The sequence below is a fragment of the Helianthus annuus genome, chromosome 3 (genome assembly GCF_002127325.2).
Source record: "Helianthus annuus cultivar XRQ/B chromosome 3, HanXRQr2.0-SUNRISE, whole genome shotgun sequence".
In the NCBI taxonomy this organism is placed as follows: domain Eukaryota; kingdom Viridiplantae; phylum Streptophyta; class Magnoliopsida; order Asterales; family Asteraceae; genus Helianthus; species Helianthus annuus.
In genome coordinates this window covers 115,345,452-115,370,716 of record NC_035435.2, presented here as the reverse complement: position 1 = coordinate 115,370,716, position 25,265 = coordinate 115,345,452, and the positions used below count along the sequence as shown (strand labels likewise).

Genomic DNA, 25,265 nt, shown 5'->3' with positions numbered 1-25,265 from the left:
TTTGTCAACTTTAGTCCTTATTTAGTATCTATATACCCGTGTAAACTTATGACACGTGTCAATACATTATAGACGCAAAATTTCGAGGTGTTACATCCCCACCCCCTTAAAAGAAATCTCAACCTCGAGATTTATTGAATAAATGAGGGTACTTTTCTTTCATCGTGGACTCTACCTCCCACGTGTACTCGGGACCTCTACGGGCATCCCATTTTACCTTCACAATCGGTATGTACTTCCTGCGAAGTTTCTTAACCTGTCGATCCTCGATCGACACGGGTTTTTCAATGAATTTTAAGCTCTCGTCGATGTGTACATCTGTATGTGGTATAACCAGTGATTCGTCAGCGAAACACTTTTTCAGATTACAGATGTGGAACACATTGTGGATACCACTGAGCTCTTCCGGTAAGTTTAATTTGTAGGCAACCGATCCGACCCGTTCGATTACCTCGAAGGGTCCAATGTATCTCAGGCTTAACTTGCCTTTCTTACCAAATCGCATCACCCCTTCCAGGGTGATACCTTAAGCAATACCTTGTCGCCTACTTCGAAATTGAAAGGCTTACGCTTCAAATCTGCGTAGCTCTTCTGCCTGTCTCGGGCAGCTTTCAATCGATCCCGAATTTGGACAATCTTGTCCGTTGTTTCAAATATTATATCAGGTCCTGTCATCTGGACATCTCCAACTTCTGCCCAAAAAACGGGCGTTCTACACTTTCTACCATATAGAGCTTCAAAAGGTGCAGCCTTAATGCTCATATAGTAGCTGTTGTTATAGGAGAACTCGACCAAGGGTAGGTGGTTATCCCAACTACCACCTAAGTCAATCGCACATGCACGAAGCATGTCTTCCAACGTTTGGATTGTACGCTCACTTTGTCCATCTGTCTGAGGGTGGTAAGCCGTACTGAAGTTCAAACGTGTGCCCAAAGATTGTTGGAAACTTTTCCAAAAATGTGACGTGTATCTGGTATCTCTATCAGAGATGATAGATACAGGCACGCCATCAAGGGCTACAATCTTATCTACAAATAACTAGGCTAGTATATCGGAGATATGAGTCTCCTTTATGGGTAGGAAATGTGCTGACTTAGTCAGTCTATCAACTATTACCCATATAGTATCATTTCCCTTCTTTGTCTTTGGCAACTTGGTGATGAAATCCATTGTCACTATTTCCCACTTCCACTCAGGAAGTTCAGGCTGTTGTAGCAAGCCTGACGGCTTTTGATGTTCAGCTTTTACTTGCGCACAAGTCAAACACTTTGCTACATAGGTGGCTATAGACTTCTTCAAGCCTATCCACCAAAAGTTTGCCTTCAAGTCCTGGTACATTTTATCAGCTCCAGGATGAACGGAATATCAGGAACTGTGGGCTTCCTGAAGGATAACGTCACGAAGACCTCCATAAACAGGAACCCATATCCTTCCATTCAATCTCAGAATTCCGTCTTTGCCATAGGATAACTGCTCTTCAGTTACTCCTAGCTTTTCGTTAGGACAGTTAGCTTCTAACACAGCTTCCTTCTGTGCAGCTAGCAATCTCTCATTCAGGTTGTTCTTGATTTCAATGCTCTTGGCATTGATCCTAATTGGTTTCATTCTTTCTTTTCTGCACAAGGCATCTGCGACTACGTTGGCCTTGCCTGGATGGTATCTTATTTCACAGTCATAATCGTTCAGAGTTTCCATCCAACGTCGCTGCCTCATATTCAAATCTTTCTGATTGAACAGGTGCTGAAGGCTTTTGTGATCAGAATAGATCACAAATTTAATTCCATATAAGTAATGCCTCCAAAGATTTAGTGCAAATACAACGGCACCCAACTCCAAGTCGTGCGTGGTGTAATTCTTTTCATGCACCTTTAGTTGTCGTGAAGCATAGGCAATCACCTTGCCCTTCTGCATAAGCACACAACCCATCCCGGTGTGTGATGCGTCACAATACACTAAAAATTCTTCCATTCCTTCTGGCAATGTCAACACAGGAGCATTGCTTAGCTTCTGTTTGAGGATATCAAAAGCTTCTTGCTGCTTAGGGTCCCAATTAAACTTTATATTCTTTCTAGTTAAAGATGTTAGGGTGCAGCAATCCTGGAGAAATTTTCGATGAAGCGTCTGTAGTATCCTGCTAAACCTAGGAAACTACGAATCTTCGTAGGCGTTTTTGGCTCCTGCCAATTCATGACGGCTTCAACCTTGGCGGGATCCACTTGGATACCACACTCACTGACTACGTGTCCAAGGAATTGAACTTCTCGTAGCCAAAATTCACATTTAGAGAATTTGGCGTAAAGCTTTTCTTGATGAAGCAATTTAAGAATACATCGAAGATGCTTCTCGTGGTCAACTTGACTTTTTGAGTAGATGAGGATGTCATCGATGAAGACAATGACAAATTTATCCAAATAAGGCTTACAAACGCGATTCATGAGATCCATGAATGCGGCAGGTGCATTAGTGAGCCCAAAAGGCATCACGAGGAACTCGAAATGACCATAGCGAGTCCTGAATGCAGTCTTGTGCACATCTTCGTCTTTGACCTTCAATTGATGATACCCTGATCTTAGGTCAATCTTGGAAAAGTAGCTCGCTCCTTGCAACTGATCCAACAGATCGTCGATTCTGGGCAAAGGATACCTATTCTTGATTGTAACTTTATTCAGCTCACGGTAATCGATGCATAGACGCATCGAACCATCTTCCTTCTTGACGAACAGGATTGGTGCTCCCCAAGGAGATGAATTTGGTCTAACAAAATCTAGCTGCGTCCTCAATTCTTTCATTTCCGTGGGTGCCAATCTATAAGGTGCTCTCGCAATAGGCGCGGCTCCTGGAATGATGTGGATACTGAATTCCACCTGCCTATCTGGTGGCAAACCAGGCAGTTCTTCCGGAAAACTTCAGGATAGTCAGAGATGACTGGGACGTCTTCAATCTTGGGTTTCTCCTCACCAATAGTCACCCGTGCCATATAAATGACACATCTTTTCTTCAAACATCTGGATGTCTTTAGCATAGATACTAGTGCAGGAAATCCATGTCGAGTATCTCCCTGAATGGTAAGTGGTTCTCTAGACGGAGTCTTGATTACCACTTGCTTCTTAGTGCACACAATTTGGGCTTGGTTGTAACATTCGTTAAATTGGGTTTCCAAAATTCGACCGTTTTGAATTTTGGATCCTAATCCTTGAAACTCAGAAATTTTTTCGCAAATTAAATAACCATCGAAAGATTTCTATCCTAATTTAAGTCATTTATAAATATGGTTATTTATCTATCCTATTTTATTTAATTAAATTAATTAATATTACGATAAAAAGTGATGTTTGTTTTTATAAAAAAAAATAATCTAGTTAGCCTCGTTAGGTTTTAAAGTTAGTTTAAAGGTAATACAAGTTAACTTAGTTAGTAAACTAAGTTATTTCACCTAGTTAATTAATCTTCAAACTTGAGGGGCCTTTTCGGCCAAAAGCCTAAAGTCTCAAATTAAATCACCTTCACCTTGATGTGAGTAAGAAGCTTCCCTTTGAAACGAAAATGTTGGTGCAAATTATACAGAATCACATATCATGTAACAATTAAAATCCTTTTTGAAACTCAAATGTGCCGCCAACCAGCTCAGCGAGTATATCACCATCCTTTTTTTGTTAATCGAGCTGATTGTTCGGTGATTTACAAAGATTTACACGTGGTTTCCGATTTTATGCAAATCATGAACTTGGACTCGCTCTTAACCCGCGTACAATCAATCACGGACCGTTACCATATATTACGAGACACGAGCATGCTATAAGAACCGAAACCACCATTACGTAGTCTCACACATCTCGACACCCTCTCACTTTCTTCTGTTTCGATAAACAACCTATCGGAGACACGGTCATTGCCGGAGTTTTTTTTACGATCCGTTTTACCACTCTCCAACCTCAACGCAAACAACTGAAACCTCGTCTGCAAGTCCTTCGTCGGAGATCGGAGCTCACCGGAGCCGTACGAAGATCGTGACGGGAATCATTTCATCTCATTCGGTATACCTTCCTTACCATCTTGCTAGTTTGTTTTAACGTTCGTAAAAAAAAGGGGGAAACTGATCTTTTACAATACACGAGACTGAACATATGCGTTTAGTTTCTGGTTCATGTTTCAAACGTTTTATTACTGTTGTTCGGCTGGGTCTGTTCCACCAAAGAGGCCACTTATAAGATGTCTTTTAAACAAATGAAAGATATTTCATTTATGAACATGTCACATAGATTAATTGGAAACAAACAACAATTAACAACACTATTTTGAATTTAAATTTCTAAACTATATACTACCTAAAAATGATGATGAAACATGTTATTATATGGTAGGACATAACAGTATGTGTTTTTTGAGGAAGATAACATGCAGAGTGTGTTTAAAGGAATTAAAAACCAAAATCTTTCAAGCACGGTTATGTCGCAGAGTGATTGTGGCCATTTTGTAAATTCTCACATAAATAATTAACAATATATTATGATTTCTTTATAACACCAAATGTTAAAAATGAGATAACTTATAATATTCAAATAATAAATTTGTAAACCGTAAATAATAGGAATTTTACTTAATTAGATTGTGATGTGGTATTTTTAATATTTAGGGTATCCATTTCATTCGTTCGGTTCTCGATCTTTACTCGTGCATTATTTTAAAAGGAATCGTAAACGCAACCACTGTAAGTGAATCTTACAACTCCCTTTTTTTCCATTTTATTTATACGTTTTGGGGTGTATCATGTGTCGCAATGTTTTTATCGCATTTTACAAGTTCAATTCCATGCAATTACTATTATGTAGAGTATCTATGTTATGTGTTGTTTGATTGTTCATCATGTTGGTGCATTTTATTCATTTTGGACATCACTTCATCATAGGCTCGTCGGTTCCCCATTACCTATGGGCGGAACTTGACGTTGCCACCCATACGAGGTCAGCTCCGTTTGATTGAGCTTAGACCTTGCAGCACACCACAATACCATGCAACATGCATACATTCATATGAATCATTATACTTGGTTTGTTTATTGTTTGAGGTTGTGTTATGTGTTGTTTGGTTGTTTGTCACTTGGTGAATTTCATACATTTTGGATATCACATCATCATAGGCTCGTCTGCTCACCATTACCTATGAGCAGAACTTGACGTTGCCAACCATATGAGGTCAGCTCCATTTGATTGAGCTTAGACCTTGCAGCACACCATAATACCGTGCAACATACATTCATTCATTGGCACACCATAATACCATGCAACATGCATACATTATTGAATCATTTCAGTTGGTTTGTTTATTGTTTGAGATTGTGTTATGAGTTATGATATATGACATACAACATATTTACTTACATTGGTTAACGCACTTTCTCAATAAACCAAATCTAAATATTTTTTTCCAAAAACGATAAGGTTCACTCGCCAACTTTTGTTGACCCAAAAACCATTTTTACACATGATACAGGTGAACAGGTACGAAGAGAAGATTGGACATAGGATGGGCCTTAGTTAACAAGAAACAGATTAGTGTAGTTATGAACAATGTCTTGTGTTTGTAATTGTTTATTTGAATTATTTGTTTTGTGAAACATTTGTTATGAATAAATGATTAATTAAAACAAGTAATAGCAAGTCATAAGCTCTTGGATCAACCCAATCATGCCCGGTCACCAACAGTTATACCTTTATAAATATAGACACATTATCGGGTGTACGCCTACCCCGCGTGTCGAGGTCGTGGCCATTTCGTAAAATGATACCAAGGATATCCGGGACATGGTCATTAAGCTTCCAAAGGCGTAAAGCCAACAAAACAAATTTTTAAACGGGTCACATTGATAATACCCAACTACTAATGAGTTGGGGTCAATTGCCCGACCAAGCGGTATTTTTATATACTGTAACCCAAGCCCGTATAACGGAAAATAAGTTAAAAGTATTTACCTGAGCAAGTAATAACCTCAATAAATAAATGAAAGTATCTTTTACTGGTCTCCTATTCTGGAACGAAGGTTTATAACTACCTATTAGAATCCTAACGGGTCTTTAATTTAGCCATAGCTTAAACCGGTCAGTTTCAAAGGATAATTACGGTTTAATCGCGTGAAAGGCGAAAACCGGGAATGGAATGTGGTTTGGACCCAACAAGTTTGAAGACTTCTTTTATATGGGTAATATAACCACACTCTGGATTTTGAAGTAAAAACGATAAGGTTTGACCCGTTTCGGCTAGTTTATGTAAACTAGTTACATAAACCGAACCGTACGCATAAAAGGCGTAACGGGTAACCGTAAGAGTCCTACACAGGTTTCCTAAGTTAATATGCTCTAAAGAGGCCCTCGCGGCACGCGAAGCCCCCCCCCCCCCCCCCCAGGGACCGTCGCGTCGCGCGATGCCGTTTCTGATCAAATCTTTAACTTTTGATTTTTAAGCTTTGGTCCTTGCCCTTTCACAACTTTGTTTTGGTCTTATTTCTTGCATTTTGAATCTTCCAAGTTGACATATAAGGGCTTCAAGATATATACCACTTCGTTAAGTCCTCGGTTAACTGTATTGTTACCCGAAAAGTCCTAACTTTCAACGTTGACGCTTTAATCCCTCGCATAGGAATTTGATCACAACTTGCTCATACGATAACAAAACTTTATGAAATTTATATCGTGTATTCTAGTGAGCATAATTAACCGTTACAAAGCTTCGGGTTTGTCAAAAGGTCCCTCAGAGGTATAACTTAAACATGTTGACATATATAACCCCTGTAGTGTGTAATCTCTCACTTTCTTTCATATTTAGCTTCGTATGATCCATGATTTATTCGTTTGAATGTACGAGCATCATTTAGGGTTACTGTACAGTATATTTATCCCTCGTTGACATTTTGAACCCTCGGATTCACATACTTTCTATGTTTGTCAACTTTAGTCCTTATTTAGTATCTATAACCACGTGTAAACTTATGACATGTGTCAATACATTATAGGACGCAAAATTTCGAGGTGTTACAATACTTAATATATCCCGATATATATTATTTATGTTGTGTGATTTGTAACTAAGGTCATTTAAATACCCTTACTCAGTTTTCTAGTGTGATAACTATAAAATGTACTTGTTTTGATGTAGTTCTTGTAAGCAATGAAGTCTAGAATGATTGAGGCTTCCAAACTCGATGAAAGTTTAAAGAGAAATTCAATCGTTACTCTAGTGGTTAGTCATTTGGTTTTTCTACTTGAAGTCCTAAGTTCAACTCTCACTAGCATTACTTTGAAAGACATTTGTGGTGGCAATGAAGTTTAGAACTAGGTCTCTCTAGAGGTCGTTAGTTGGAAACCGAACTGAACTGGGTTTCACCGCAGTGGACCTTCGGGTGGGTTTTCTTCGGAACTGGTGGCTTGATGGTTTGGTGGCTCAGGTATGTATACAACTCTTACGGTTATGAAGGAGGATAATTATCCGATTATTTAGTTGACCGTTAAAAAATTCAATCTTCTAGAAGCTAGGAAAAGATAATCATGCAAACTTTTAAATAGAGTTAAATGCCCGGATAGTCCCTGTGGTTTGACCTTTTTTCACCTTTAGTCCCTAACTTTCTAAAATTACTTCTATAGTCCCAACTTTTCAATTTTTGTTCCCGGATAGTCCCTGGCGCGAATGAGGGTTACTTTTTGGTGTTAGATTGGTGACAAATGACTAAAATACCCTTACTAATAAAAAATGTTATTAATGGTATATTTAATTAATTATATAATAATAAAAGAAAGTGGGCCCCACCCCACCTTTCTCCCTTTTTCTCTGTAACTCCACCTCCACACCAAGCCACCACACCACCAAGCCACCACCATCACCCCCTCGTCATCATCATCAGCAGGTTCACCTCCATAGTCTTGACATCCAAAAAAAATCAGATAAGTACAATTATTGAACACCACTTCACGATTATACATAGAGCAAGATTTGTTTTTTTAACATGCTGCCACATCATTTAGATTTGTTGTGTTTGATGATTGGTGCCGGATTAATATACCAAGAGAGTTAGTGTGTTGTTTTCTTAAAGCATATCTTTAAAATTAATGCAAGAATGAAGCTATGAATGAAATAAAAAGTTGGGAGTGAGTAATAATAATGGAGATGGTAACACTCTGTTCAATGAGCTTTGCTTATCTGGATAATTGCAGAGCGAGCTTTCAGATTTTATGAAGCAGAAGATCCGCGCAGAGTATGAAGGGTTCGGTACAAGCCCTGATAAACCTCTCCAAACAAACTATTTCTCAATATTATGATTGTCATTGCTGTTTTGGCAATTTTGACATCTCTTTGGCAACTGATATATGTATAATCGTGAAGTGGTGTTCAATAATTGTACTTATCTGATTTTTTTTGGGGTGTCAAGACTGTGCAGGTGAACCTGCTGATGATGAGGGTGGTGATGGTGGTGGCGGCTTGTGTGGAGGTGGGAGTTACAGAGAAAAAGGGGAGATGGAGAAAAAGGGAAGAGAGGTGGGTGGGGCCCACTTTTTTATTATTATATAATTAATTAAATATACAATTAATAACATTTTTATTAGTAAGGGTATTTTAGTCATTTGGCACCAATCTAACACCAAAAACTAACCCTCATCTGCGCCAGGGACTATCCGGGAACAAAAATTGAAAAGTTGGGGACTATAGAGGTAATTTTAAAAAATTAAGGACTAAAGGTGAAAAAATATCAAATCAGAGGGACTATCCAGGCATTTAACTCTTTTAAATATGAGCAAGCTCAATAGTCTTTTTTGGGGTGCATTTTTTGGCCAGGTGGCTGTTTTTAATTTAACCCCGTATTTTTTGTGTCTCATACTCTCATATTTTCTCCAAGTTTTAAATAAGAGCAAGCCCAATAGTCTTTTTTAGGTGCATTTTCTTTTGGCCATGTGGCTGTTTTTAGTTTAACCCCCAATTTTTTGTGTCTCATATTTTCTCCAAGTTTTGTAAAAAAACTAGAATAAACGAGTGTGAGATAAAAAAAACCTTTCTTGTATATAAAAAGAATAGTTTTATTTTTAATTAACACCTATATAAAATTAAATATTTAAAATTATTAACAAAGTATATTTTTAAATTTTTAAGGTTGTAAATTTTTAAAATTAATGTTTTAAAAAGTTATATTTTAAGTTTTCTAATTTATATTTCAGATTATAAAATTTTCATGCCAACCAAAAATATTTATTATTAATAATATATAATTAAAATTAAAAAAATTGGTAATTAAAAAAAAGTAGGCGTAAAAGGTGGTGATGATTTAACAATGTTTTTTGGGTTGAGTGGGTTTTTGATATTTTTAAGAATGAGTTTTTTGTGATGTGTCAACTGGCTAAGGGTCACCCCCTCAAATTCTACCAGCGAGGTTTTATCGCGAGCCGCGTGGCCAACCAGGATTATTGTCATTAGTTACGTCGAACGACCACTAAATTATCTTTTGAAAACCACGTTGCTCAATAAATGAGAAAATAGTGTTTCAAAATTTAATGATAGTGGAGAAGCGAAAGTAAAAGTAAATGCAAAAGTAGTTAATGTGCAAAATAAAGCACTCAAACCCATGAAATAATATAAAGAAAAGCGTTTAGATGTTTCTAAAGTGCGCGACTCCATGAAATGCGCTAATCCTCGTGCATACCTTAGTGACTTAAGAAAACATGCTAAAATGTGTTAACATAAGGTTGGCGAGTTCACAAATTTCAACAGAAAATAAATGTTTGCAAGATGATGTAAGAGTTCAATTATATCTTTTGGTTGCTAGCCTGTTTACAAGTTACTAAACATTTCGATACCAAAGTTGATTGTTTGTGTTTAATGCCTTCCCCCACGTTATCATCATAACAATGGTGAGATGTTAGGTCAATGTTACACCCATTCGACTCCCAATCGAGTTAGCGCGACTAATGCAGGTGGGGTTTATCAAACCTAGTAGCACTACTCAAATTACCTAGCTAACTCCTTATATTAACGGTTCGAGATGTAAGGACTTTCATGATATGTTTGCGCTAGTAAACATGTGATATAATTGAAATACAAAAATCTAAAAGTTTGCATTCTTCTCCAAAAAAAAAGCGTGTAAAAGAGGGTCATGAAACTCACCTTAGGGTGCGTCTTATTCCAACAAATACAAGTAAAGAACATGTGACCCGCTAACGGCTACCTTTTACGCATAAGTTTATAAGTGCGTGTTTGTGTTGGTTCATAAGATCCCTATATCAAAACAATTCCCATTATTTACGTTTTAAGTAAAGGTTCACATGTTTAACCAAGTTTGACTTAGTGACTAGTTGGTGACTCATTAAGTGATTTAATGTTCGTTTATGATCACACAAAATCAAAAAATATGCAAGTATGGTACATCACATAACATGTCTGGTTCCTATCTAAACTTCATTACCAATAAGGTTTCCCTTTTTAGTAAGTTGTACATGAAACTCTAATGCCCAAGAATTCTACACAACGACACTTCTAAGCATGTTAATATATCCTAATCAACACATCTAGAATGTTACACATCATCATGCACGTCAAATTCACAATTCTTACACGTCTAGTTAATAAAGTTTCCACTTTTGGAAAGCTACGATCTAGTATGCAAGTTTTACAACTTTTCACACATCAAAACATGTTTATATAACCGACGTAACACATTAGAATCATCCTACATGTTCATGCATGTCTAAAACTTAAGTTATAACTTGCAATTTCAATAAAGTCCTTTTTTTTCGGAAACCATAGGTAATCAAACATTGTTCACATAATTTAATCATACCAAACTCTTGCATATGACCTAACTAGCATATATGAACCAAGATTGATCACCAAATATGTCTAACACACAATCCTACATATACCAAGATCAACAAAGTTTCCATTATTAGTAAGTCGTGATCACCATGTTGGGTTACTAAATATGATGTTTTTAACATGTAAATATGCTTGAACTAACATATAATCATCATTTACCATCATCACAAACCATCATACTTGCCTTACTTGCCTGAGTAAATTACAAGTTTTTGTCCTTTATGTTTACATCAAATTGCAGGCGGTGTCTTTTAGCGGAAAAGTTGACAAGTTTTGTACTTAATATTCCAAAATCTTGCATGTTATGTCCTTTTAGGCCAAACCCAGTTAAATTTTTTGGTTAAATCTGGTCATGTGCCTTGCACATGAGGGTATTCTTGTCATTTCACCTCTTTAGGGATTTTTTTTAAAACAACTTATCTTAATGGACTATTGTGTAAATAATGAAAAGTTTATAATAAAAAAGAAAAGAAAGTTCTGCATTCTTAATCTCTCTCTCTAAACTTCCTTTCTCTCTCTTCTCTCTCTCTCCTATGATCGTGGATGGAGGAGACGGTAAAGTGGATGGTGATGGTGGAGATGACTGCAGTTTGTGATGGCAGAGACGATGAGGTGGATAGTGATGGTCGAGATAGTTTGTGGTGGGTTTTACACCGGATTTGGTGGTGGCTTTTGATGATTTATTAGACTTACCATTGCTTGGTAATTAATAAAGTTTTGTGACACCAATTTGATGATTTATTAGACTGACGAAATTCCTTGTTTACATTTAAGAAGGTCACATGATCAACACCTGCAAATAAAAAAAATTGGTATACAAACAACATTAGTGGTAGAGAAAAGTTAAAGGAAAGATACAAACCGATCTGTTAAGAAAATTATCACGCAGCCTAACATCTAATGGTCATCACTATCTAATTTGATCATACTTAGAAAATAAACAATGCTAGGCACGTTGATTAAATTAGAAAGTAATTAAATAACTCACCTCGATTGCAACAAATCTCAATTTAGCCTCATCCAGATCTCTTTGCCTATTAGCGGATCTCTGTGTCTTGGCTTAAAAATAAACTATTCACTGAAAAGTTTTCATCTTTATCTATTAAAATACGAATAAAGAATTAAGGAAACCCATAAAATATTTGTAAGGTTGGAGAGTTAGAGACAGTAATCAACATATACAGTAACTTAAATGATTTCACATAAAATAGGAATGAAGAAACAATTGGCCATGGTACAATTTTACGCACCTGAACTGAGGATAATAGCAGAGACAGTAATGATTTGGTTTTCGTTTTCGTCCATAATAAGATAATAAGAGAGAGAAAGAGAAGATAAACATCATGCTCCAAAAATTGCGACGACAATTCTGGGCTCATGGAACTGCTTTGACCTATAACCTCCTAGAACTGCTTTGTAACCTCTGCTTCTAGAAGGTTTTTCTTATTTTAAACGGCTGAGATCTCAGCTTCATCCAACGGTCTTGATTGCATAATGTTCCCATTAACTTTAATGGGAACATAAGAATATATAATAGTGAAGGGTGGCCTATAGTTATTTGTGCTAATGTCTCTGATTCCATATTTGTTTTGCTCATTGCAATTGCAATTTGGCTTCAACTATGCAAATTATCTTCTCAACTAATGTGTTTTGCTCACGGTCTGTATACTTTACTTATTTAATTTTTCAGATTTGTTATACTTATTTTCTGTTTGCAGCTGCACACGTTCTCATATATTGATGAAACTTGAGCTCATTATTGAATTAATTCCTGATAAGATGTTAACCTCTTTATTATATGTTTTTAATACTTTAATCGTCTTTTGCAAATATGAATCTACTAACAGGTTATCCTTTATCTTTTTGTATATTTTATCAAACTTTATCTTCTTTTGAACTGAATTACAATTTGTTAGACAAGTATCTGAATTTGTGCAATCTTGTGTCTGTGCTCATGTCCTCGTGTAGATATAATGTGGCTAGGGAGTTTTGCTACACCAATTGGTTTGCATTCTTTCAGAATAGCTTTATGTGAGTTGCTTAATTTTTGACTTTTGACTGAACTGACAGTAACATGACTTGTGTATTTCATTTGCAGATTTTTAAAAAAAGTAAAGGAGAACGGTTATATGGAAGTTAATCGTAAACACGCCACTATTTTTGCTTTTGTTGTATCCGGTTGTTGTTTAGAAGATAAACTTGATGATGAAGGTAGTTTTGTTGCTCCCTGACTACTATTGTCTAAGATAAAAGTGCTTGTGTTACGTGTGGTGATTATAATGTTTTCTTGAATATGCAAGCTTTCATATGATTTTTTACATCATTTTATGTTGTAATCATGGGTATAGCATTGGTAAATTCTCCGCTTCTCTTAGATAATGATAATTTTTTTAATCAAATAGCAAGAGTTAAGTTTGGAATATGCTTCTTTAACATTTTCTTTTTTCCGTCTTTTAAAGGTCCAATGTTAATGCCATTGTTTTCTCATACGGGTCAATGACAACACACTCTTTTATTAGATATTAATCATTAAGGGGTGGGAGTGGTGATCACTCATCACTCACTCATCACTCACAACATCCAATCAAGTTCCGCCATGTCATCAACCATTATATACAAGTCTAATTTGTAACAAATTGGGATGCATTGATGGTTGTACGGTTGTACCCATTGCTTAAAGTTTTGTTTACGGAAAAGTAATCTAGACTTTGATGCCTGTACTCATACTTGTGAACCAGAGCACACCCACCTTTGGTCGGTCCAGTACGACTTCTACCATGGTGGTTTTGAAGCCAGAATTCATTGTGCCATCGATTTCTTCTCATACACTTTTCAAACCCTGGGTTTATTCACGCCATTACAGCTCCGATTAACCTTCACTGTTCCGATCATCGTCTCCAACTAATGGATGCATCTGCATCTGCAACATCTTCATCAAACTCGCGTAGATACCCTCTTTGTTACTTCTGTTGCAATTGTATCAAACGGTGTTTCCGTTGTTTGTGCTCTTACGCTTAGGGTTAAAGGTATAAACCTTAACTTTCTTATACAGTTTTATCTGAATTCACGTTTCTTTTCGATCTGAGATGCTTTGTTTGATTTGATGCTGGTAGATGTTTGATTTGATGATTTTATGTCATATGCAGATAATATTTTATGATGATGAACTTAGATATTGTTTTTAATTTATGAACCATTAAAGGAAGAACCAGGGGTTATCTTGATCCATATGAAAATGTGATTTGTACCGAATGTGTACACACCAGGTTTTGTTTTCTTTAGCCAATCTGATTTGAAAACTTTGGAGCTATGATGCGTAAGCTAAGATGAAAGGCTATGATGGTTGCTTGAGCCTCTGTAGTTAGCACAGAAACTCTGTATATGAGGTGCTTGATGGAATGCTTTAAAGTTGTGTTGATTGTTGTATTTTGAGGGTAAATCGAAGATCCAGGTAGCATCTTGGCGGGGCAAGCTCCAAATGGCATAGTTTTCACTATGCAACTATGTATTTGCAGCCATGTTGTTACCAGGGTCTTATATGTGTTCATCCCTCGATTACATATCTGAGCCTTTTAAGGTTGTTTTGATAAACAAAGGGTTGTGTTTTAGGTATGTATTTTAACATTATCAATTAACAACATTGGACTGCATTAGTGGTTGTACCCACTTCATAAAATTTTGTATATGGAAAGTCATGGCTAGGTTTTAACACGTGTCCCTTGGGCATGTGAAACAGAGCATATGTTTTCTTCCACCCTTTTTACTTAACCGTCGGTTTGGGTTTTTACAGTTGCTTCTTTTTAGCCGACAATTTTAGACTTTATGATTTGTTTTAGAGTTGTGATGATCATTGTACTTTTAGGGTACATCGAGCATCCGAGTAGCATGTTGGCGAGGCAACATCCAGATGGCATAGTGCTCACTTTGCAACTGTGTGTTTGTAGCTATGGCGTAACCCATTCTTATATGCGTTCATCCCTCGAATACATATTTGAGCTTTCAAAGTTTCAACGCACAAACACATTCACATCTTAGTAACCTTTTTTGGCAGTGGGTATGTGATATCAGTATTGTATCTACTTCTGGGCTATGATGATGTGTTTTTGTTTGAAGAAACTAAGATTTTAGTGTTTATTGGCGTGGCATATGAGGTCTTTAACCTCTTAGTGTGCAGCCAACACGTGTAATTTCTGTTTCTTCAACATGTCTAAGCCTGTATAACTATACTATTGCTGGTGTGCAACGTGTGAAGGAACACTTGACTCTTTAATTGAAGAGAGCTTATGTTCTTCTGGTAATGATGGTGTTGAGTGGTAATGGACTAAGCAAGGCGTCAGAGAGGGTTTTCGGTCGAGTTGAACTTCCGGCGACCTAACCTAGGGTTCCGACAAAGTTCCGATGAACCTCCACCAACCAGCGAACCTCCATTTCTTAGCGAACGGAATGCATCTGTATAGTCATATCTTATATTTTTTCTCGCTTTGCCTCATTAAGCTAAGCTTCTTCAAGTTCCGTTTTGTATTTCTCAGTTTCATTTTTAATTTCAATGATGTTATTGGTGAGTTTGTGCCCAATTTTGAATATGGGTTTATTGCCTATTATAATCTAGATTACTATCATGATGGATTCAATGTAAGCATGCAACTATCTTATGTTCTTTACATTACGATGAATCAAGTAACAAGCTTTGAATTTAGTGTGTTTACATTAATATGATCCACTGGTGTTTTAATATATTGTTGGAATTGTATTTTGTACTCCAGGCAGTGTTTCATACATTTACATAGTGTCATTCTGCAGATTAGCTACTGCGGATTAGCTACTGAATGATTGGCTCATTTATGTATATTTAGGGTGATTTGGGCTACCGAGCGCTTTTTGCGGTCGCGGGCGGTGAGGTGACCTTTGGCCATTGGGTTAACCAGGTAGCCGGGAATTTATTCATTAACATGGAGTGCTTTTATGTATTCATAAATTGCTAGAAGTATGTTCGTTCTTAAAGTTAATAATGTTGTTGATGCTTGGATTGCTTTTTAATGCAATCTACATGTATCTACACTTTGATTTCCACATTACACAATCACTATACCCTTTGTAATTCTAATTGTATTTTTTCACAACTACAATTACATGCAGATGTATATGAAGGGGTATGTCTCGATGGTTTATAGTGATTACTTGAAGAAAATGGTCGAGTAACACTCTGTTGTTACAGTCTGTTGTGCTTCATCGGAGCAACAAATCATAGTACCCGTCGCAACGTGGCGGGGTGCTACTTCTAGTTATTCTATCACTCACAACCTTTTTTAGTGAAAATGATCATCACTCACAACACCCAGCAATACCCATCACGCACAACACTCAACAACGCCCAACAATACCATCACTCACAATACCTTCATGCGTGATAATTTCCACGCGTTATAACTTTCACGTGTTGAAAAGGATGGGTGGCGGTGGTGTTTTGTTCACCATCACTCGTTAAACAAATTCATCATGGGGTAAAACCTCCCCACCCCGGTCCCCTAATAATTAATATAAATAACTTGCTCCATCTAGTGAAGCTCATAGGGTGATAACCTAGTAATATAATATAACGTATTATAAAATTCCGAATATATCGTTGCGACGTGTTTATTTTCATATACGGTTCGATGAAAGTTTTGTTCAAAATCAAACGGGTTAAATATAATTGATTTTTTTTTTATCTTTGCCATGTTGTACAAGTGATTGAAGCAAAAATGTACATGTCATCAAAGCTAACTCATCGTTTAATTTATCAAATAAATTGATGTTGTTTACCATTTCGTCATTTTAATATTATAATATTGTAATCATAACATTCCAAATATACCATTGTGACGTATTTATTTTGTTCTACTTCGATCTTAATAAATTTTTTGCTCAAGATCGAATGATATAAGTTTGTCTTTTTGTTACCATGACGATCTAGAGTAGCGTGTTTTGTATCGTAAGCTATATTGAGTGTTTGTAACTTGGTATTGTATCGGTACCTTGATAAAACGACCTGATACTAGTCAAATGACATCGATACCCGTATTCATTATATAGTTTGGATCCACATTAAGTACACGTCGATTGCTACATCGAATGGCTTTATTGCACCGATACCATAACAAACCGACATCAACCAAAAGCCGTCGGTAGCATGGAGAATCCCATTAGTTTGATTCAATCATGAAACGGGATAAATCCCCGAATCAACTTTTAATTTATTATATTGCTATTACGTATTTATACACATGCAAAAGGATTTATATTAGAAAAATGTACTACTAAAGAAATTTATTTTTTATATTTTCTTTTATCCTTACAAAAAACCAAACACTATTGTGTATTTTCATAAAAAAACGTGTTATCTTTTACTCCAACCAAACACTATCTAAAAAAATATATAATGTTGTCTTTTATTTATGTTTGTGTTGAACTCCTTTTATATTGTGTATATAAAAATAATTTGAAAACAAAGCATATATTATTTTACATGTAAGAAAAAAGAGATGACATACCATGTTTTGATCGATGGTTTTTGAAGATGTGACATGGAACCCAAACGCGAGATGACGTAACATGTATCAATGAACCATTGACCATAATGCGTAAAATGACCATGTTAGTAAATCTATGAGTCGAGATGGCCTATGTCCGCAAAATTGGTGATTTTTCATAAATGCTTCGATGTTAATATAACCGAGATATTATTTGCTTTCGGGTATCATCACTTCAAAAGCATACATTTCAACATATATTACAAAAACTAGTATATCATAGATACGTAGGTGTAACCTTATAAGTAAAGTGTTTCCATATTGCTACTTTCGGGGCTTAATAACCGCAAGCATCGGATTTAGTTTCTGTGTTGTGAGCCCAAGCGTATTAATATCTTCTCCCGAATCTTCTTTAAGGCTCCATTCGAACTCGTGCACCATTCTCCCAATGGACGCACACGCAATCAACATGGCCTGCATAGCCCCAGCACAAACTCTTTTCCCCCCTCCAAACGCCATCGTTCTTTGCAAATCGATGGGTTCGTTTTCTAAAAGAAATCTTTCCGGGTTCCAGTCTTGAGGGTCCCCCAGATTTCACGCTCCATATTACACCCGTATATGTTATAGCGAGCTGCAAAACGTATCATTACATTTAGCAAAAACTTATGATTGACTCATGTTTTTAATGATAGTTTGGGGGCATCTAAACATACCTCCGTCCAGAAGGAACATGATACCCTCCAAGCTCTGTGTTCTCGTGCACGTATCTTAATGGGATTATCGAAACAGGACTGTGCCTCTTAAAGTTTCATGAAAAACAGCCAATAAGTAAGGCATCTTACACAACTTCTCCTCTGTGATCTTTTCTAACCGCAAACACTTTGGATTTCGTCATATAGGCGGGCCTGCTTCTTGGGTTTTTTGCAAGTTCATACATTGCCCATTCCGTGGTGACCATAGTAGTGTTCTGCTGTTTCGATAATCGGTTCCCAGAGTGACATTATAAGTTGTTTCTCAGTTAACGGTTGTGCTTCAGACAGCAAGTAGTCGATGTAGCTGTATAGCTCCTAATTTGCAGAAAACACAAGGCACATTAACATAAAAAATTCGATTATGAAGTGGTATGATTTGCTGATTTACCTCCCCGGTATCTATTCGTTTTTGTGTTCTTGAATAAGTACTTTCATCACAGCCTCTCTTCGGACATACATTTGTTCGATTTTCATCTCGAAGTTGGTGTTTGGGATCCAAGAGAGATACGGGAAGAAGCTCTCCAGTCAACTTCTATGGCACCCATCATCGGGTCAAGCACCAAAACTTGAAAGACCTCATCTCTTGTCATGGTGGTTCCAAGATCACTCACATAAATGCTTTTGATATCCCTCCCGAATGTCTACAAATTCGTATAAGTTATCAAATTTGTATAAGTTTATCAAATCATTCATACATCTTATGGATTGCAAACAAGGCTTAGAAGAACTCACTTGTTTCAATGCTAATGTGAAAAGTTCAGACTGGAAAATCTTTCGGAGGTTTACTGCTTCGTGAGGAGAATTTGGCGCCAGATCATGAAGTTGATTTGATAAATTCTCCGCCAAGGTGTCTCTATGCAGACGGTGTTTCTTCTGCGATTAGATAAAACATTTGTATGAGTAAAGAGTTGTCCTAAATGTACCTCACCCTTGTTATTTTAATGAATGTGGACTTTTACTCAATAGATGGGTATGGGTACATTTAGCCAACCCCTTATGTAAATATAGCCAAACGCGTACAAACAAAAATAAGTGTTTAAGTAATATAGAATAACGATCACCAACCAGAGCAGCTGGTCCTAGGATACTAGTGAGTATGTTTCGTTTTACAGTCTTGTGATAGTCGTCGTAATCACTCATTGCTACCATGGTTTTATCAGCAGTCAGGATCTTTAATGCCTTTGAAAGCTTTCTTGTTGAAATCGAGTTGAATCTGGTAACTAAAGCCTATGACATCAGATGATAGATATCATTATAACATGATTGTATAATGAACTAAAGACTTTTAACACATTATTTCATAAGACAGGTGTAGTACCTCTTTAGCTAGATCATTGGAGTTGATGACAACCATGGAGGTGGCTCCCGTTTTTAATGGAGTAAATAGGGCCATAAGTTTCTGCCCATTTGTAAAGGTCTTGTATGGTTTCTTCTCTTTCAACTGAAGCAGATTCCCTAATACTGGCAACCCCGGAACCTCTGCAATTTGAACGACATTTAACATCACCATCATATGCAGGATGATTTCGCTGAAATAAATAGGCTTTCCAAAGACATGAATGCTTTTTTAACTTGTATTTCTTTATTCTAACTTTCTTTTTATTTAAAATCTTATATTTATTTTTAAGATTTTCTTATACGCTCTTCTTTCCAGGGTAGGTTCACATAAAGGTTTTGGTTTTCTATTTTGAATCTTTGAAGACATTAGTTTTGGTTTTCTATTTTGAACTTTTGAAGAACTAAACTTTGTAATTTGACTTTCCCGTGTACGCTGTTTGACATAGCGCAACGTCTTGGAGATATATATAATATAAAAAGCAACTAATATGTATTATGTTTTATGTATAAAATATAAATTATAAATATTTATAAAAGTAGTGATAATTAATAATAATAATAATAATAATAATAATAATAATAATAATAATAATAATAATAATAATAATAATAAAGCCGATAATTTACTACACGTGGAAGGCAAATGAACTGTGTCGTGTGAGAATAATTGGGGCCGTTTTTGGCTTGGGATAAACTACAGTGTATAAGAGTGGTCGGGCACTAGCGAGTAGAGGAATCTATGGTACTTACATATTCCAGAACACCGCTTTCACTCTCAACAAAGCGGGTTCGGTTAGCCAGTAGATTTATCCGCATGAGATTTTTCGAAGTGGGTGTTGATTTTAGATTTGTTGGTGGCTTATGATTGGTTGAGTATTTGATTTTATTTAATATTAAAAATATATATAGTTTTGGCATCGGTAGAGTGCGCTACCGAGTAACTAACGGTATTTTGTATAAAATTTGACATGACGGACGTTGGTTGGTTAGGGCTAGGGTAAGTACCCTTAGGTGCCCATTCCTCTCTAATACCTTTAGTATTATATTATCTACATGATTATCACATGATTAGTATTCATATAAATTAAAATCGATTAGTATCTCAGTTTCTGATCCTGATACATTCTTGTAATAAAATAAATTAATGTTTAAATAGGTTAGTAGAATGTTTCAGTTGATTTTAAACGATTTATGTAAAGTGGCTAATAAAAACAATAAAATTAAAAGCCATAACGGAAGTATAATCAAAGTTAACTAAAATATCTCATTTTTTTCTAGTTTAGTAGATGTTTTGACGGAGACGAACTGATTGATTAATTCTGACAAATCAACTCGAACTGCCACATAAATCTTATGCTCGAATTTACAACAATCTTTTTTAAACGTTATTTAAGAAAACGCATTCATAATTTCAAAATTTTCAAACGCTAACTTCATATGATAGAGAAAGGGAGTATACCAGGAACAGAAGGAAGATGATTGGGATTACCACCACCACCACCCTGATGTGAAAGAAAACTTTTGAGAAACAAGAGAGAAACACCACCGCAACGGCCACTACCGGACCACCGAATGCTACTGCCGCTGATCCCACCGTTTGCACATCCATCCGGCCTTATGTTGTTTTCCCAGAGAAAAAAAGCAAGAAGGCAAGTGAATCTATAATTAAGAGTTATAAAAGTGGAGTCCATAAGTATAAATAGGGTCCATAGTTATAAAAGTGGGTCCACCGTTTGCTCATCCATCGGCCTAAATGCCTAATAATATAGAACAGGCAAAGATCCACACGGGGTGTGGTTCTTGATGCTTTTAGATTTTTATTTGTCTTCGCTTGCTTAATCAACAAATACATTAAAATAAATAGGGTAAATTGCACTTTTTGTTATTTATGTTTGTATCAGGTTGTAATTGATAGCCTTTAATTTTAATAATTACAGTCACAATTCTTTAAAATTGCATTAATCTTAACGTTATTTAACTAATATCGTGAAAATAACGTTAAAAGCGGCGGGCGGTTAATCATGTATCATATGTTAGCGTTGATATCCAAAAGACAAAAAGAAACATGCAGTAATCGACCTTTGTCTCGATTGTTGACTGTTATGTGTCTTATGTTCAAGGCTTGATACAAAACTATTATCGAGCCGGGGGTCTCACTGGAAGCAGCTTTCTATTTCCTATGGTGGTAGAGGTAAGGTTATCTACATCTTACTCTCCTCAGACCCTACATTAGCTTTGCTATTGGTGGGATTTACTGAGTATGATGATGATGATGAATTACAGTCACAATCCTTTATTTGTAAAACTCATTACACTCTACGTTCTTTAGCACTAATCATGTTAAAATTTTAAGTTAAGCCTATTCACATGAGGGTGGTTTTGTAATTTTACTTATTTACTTAAAAATCTTCCTATACTAATAAATGAAAATCTTTTTGTACACGTGTCACTCTCTGGTTTCTCCTGATTTTTAATAATAGTATTACATATTAATTTTATACACAAAATATAATATAATATTAACTAATATAGTTAGAGATAAACGTCAAAATTCAAATTTAATTAACAATTATCTATAACAAATATAAATGTATCAAATAATATAATAAGTATAATATTATTTAATATAGTTAGAGATCAAACGTATAATTTCAAATTTAATTAATAGTAAATTACTTTTTGAGTCCCTATGTTTTAGTGGTTTTAACCACTTGAATCTAAAATCAAAAAGTTTAACACCTTGAGTCTCTAACCGCTCATTCACACCCTTTGTAAAAAATTCAAAAAAACCTTTAGTAAGGTTGAGTTCTCTAAGTTCTCACAACTCGTAGAAATTTTTCATTTTACCCTAACCATATATATTTGTGAAGATAAATATATTATTTAGATATAAACAATAATTACTAATAAAGTATCAAATCACATGTACAAGTAACGAAAATATAACTGTTCTTTTGTTTTACTAATTTATCTAAATAAATCATTTCATTAATAAGGATTACATAAAAGTTTATAATTTACATTTTTCGTCATTAATAAAAGAAAAGAACAAGAAAATATATTTATATTATATTTTATATTTCATTTCTATATAAAACACAAATCAAAATCCTCAAATTAACATATAAAACACAAATCAAAATCCTCAAATTAACTACAGTATCTATATCATCCTGATCTACAGCACCACTCTCCCTCTCTCTGTAACACCCATTTAACCTAATCTCCTTACCACCAGCACTCCTGTCGCACCGACTGTGAATCAACGACCGACTGTGAATGATAGGAAGTAACAATGCAATAAAGCTAGTCAATCAATAATCAAGCTAATCAAATCAATCAACGAACTCAAGTGTGGATAATTTTAGTACTTTTTATACGTGTGTGTGTGCCTTATGTGTTACTTGTGCATGTTTACTTTTATGTTAAAGTGGTGTGGTGAATCAATCAAATCAATCAAGACTCAAGGTGAATCAAACTCAATGGAAATCGAACCCGAAATGGTTGTAAGGATGCTTGTATGTTAGATATAGTAGTTGAGACTAAAAGTAATTTGATCATTCTCAAATCATCGTTCATCGAAGTCGAAATATCAAAAATCGTCGCGAAACACTCAAAACCAGGCAAGCCGATCGAACAGGGCAACCTGATCGAACAGGCTAGCCGATCGAACAGGGGCAACCTGATCGAACAGGCTAGCCGATCGAACAGGGCAACCTGATCGAACAGGCTAGCCGATCGAACAGGCTGTTCGATTCGGGCAGCCGCTCGATCAGGAATGCTGTTCGATCAGCCAACCCTTTCCACTTTTGGAAGCCTATAAATAGGGCTGTCCTTGTCAAACTTTCCACTTTTGGAAAAGCTCTGACCGACCAGCCTCTTCTTCTCACTAAATCTCAGATTTCTCTCGAACCGGTAAGTATTTCACTCTAATCCTTGTACGTTTTTGTTCATTAATCGATTCTCCATCTTTCTATCTTTCAAAATCTGGATTTCAACCGTGAAATCACCAAGATCTAGGTGTTCTTGGGTGATGTCATCATGGTGTTCTTCAAGAACACTAAGTTTTGACATCATTCCACCATGAATAGCTTAGATCTAACCGATTTCCACATAAATAACCTAAAATCTACCAAAGATCTTAACATTTCACGGTGGAAAAGGATTGGAAGATGGGTTTTCATCTATCTTTCAACTCTTTTACACTCAAGAAGGTGAAAACGAGACTTGAACCGATTTACAAATCAATCTAAACAAACACATGGTTCAAGATTCGGGTACTGCCGAGAGATATACCGATTTCGGGTTAAACGTTAAACTTAAGTTCCAAACCGCCTCTGGCCGAGCTTGGGTGATTCCTGCTCGAGTCAGTAGACTAAGTAGGGACTTCAGCTTTGTGGATCAACTCGTAGTCAAAATATCTCTAAAACATCAATAATTCACGGGGAATAACCAAGTGTTAGGTGATAGGTTAACCGAATCGAGAAGCTGGCCGAACGGCTAGGCTGTTCGATCGAACAGCCCAACCGAACGACTATGCCAGCCGATCGACTAGGCTAACCGATCGACTAGCACTTAGTCCCACAAACTCATGAAGTGTAATATTGACAGAGTTCTATTCGATCGATCGAGCCACTCGATTGTGATCATTACTACTCGAATCATGAGATACTACACTTCAAAACACTTAGACTTTTCGAAACATTGGAATGTCACCCGATCGAACATGCCAACCGATCGAGTGACATATTTGAAAACAATGAAGTGCTAGCCGATCGGTTGGGCTAACCGATCGAACAGCTGTTCGATCGGCCAACTTGAAAGGTAGTACAAACCATCATACACAAACACATCCTTCTCATCAAAGGAAGAAACAATCCACTTGAAGGAAACCAGCCGATCGAGCCAGCCGGCCGATCGAATGGATGTTCGAACGGACTTGCAAACCAATCGAACAGCCCACTCGATCGAACAGCTGTCCGATCGATTGGTCTATCCGATCCAGTTTCCACTGTTCACTTTTTTCGCGTTACTCATCGTTGTGTTATCGAACTATTCAGGCTAACCTATCCTCAGTGCTCCTCTCAATCCACAACCAATCACTGTGAGTATACTCGATCCCTTTTTGCTTTCAGCACTTTTGGGTGTTACATACGTAATCTATCAAATTCACAAACAACACAAACTATTTGAACGCTAACCTACTTGCATGTATTACTTGTCTAAATGATTGCTGTTTATTATGTTTACACGTGGAGTGCTATCTGCCTGCTTTAGCAACGTAGTACTTTAGTTTGGACTCAGCACCCGTTCACACGGGGGTTGCTAAGGACAATTACTTGCATGGATTACAGTGGTAATCATGTATTGCGAACTGTCTCGGACAGTCAACTTGAAGTCGTTGGTATCGATGGTCCCATGTTGATAATTTACTTGCATCGTTTGCCCTTGTGTACGTGCTTGGTTATGCGTAAACTTTTCGAACTTTATATGCTATATCAAACTTGTGTACTCACCTTTACATTATATGTATTGACTTTATTTTAACGTATGTGACAGGTGTTTAAGCTACTAGCGTGCTAGGGAAGCGAGGCAATAATAAGCTTCTAGGAGCCTGTGACCTTAGGACAGTGTCCACATACCTGCTCCAGGGCCATAATTATCTGTAGATCTTGTACTGGCACCTGTAATCAGTAAGATCTACCGTAGCCGTCTAGAAGTCTTAAAACAATATTTAAATTCGGTCTGTAATAATTAAGAATCTGAGTTGTCGGAACAGTTCCCATATTGTTTAGTTGATTTCTATGATAACTTGTTA

At 36.4% G+C, this 25,265-nt stretch overlaps 1 long non-coding RNA gene and 1 pseudogene across 1 annotated transcript; one reads left to right on the top strand and one right to left on the bottom strand.

Annotated features, from left to right (window-relative positions):
* The first annotated feature begins 13,510 nt into the window (after positions 1 to 13,510).
* LOC118490618 lies at positions 13,511 to 15,544 on the top strand. Its single transcript, XR_004889581.1, has 2 exons — positions 13,511 to 13,874; positions 13,995 to 15,544. It is a non-coding gene; the product is annotated as an uncharacterized LOC118490618 (long non-coding RNA).
* Positions 15,545 to 17,978: 2,434 nt separating this feature from the next.
* On the bottom strand, positions 17,979 to 21,169 carry LOC118490472 (annotated as a pseudogene).
* Positions 21,170 to 25,265: the final 4,096 nt, after the last annotated feature.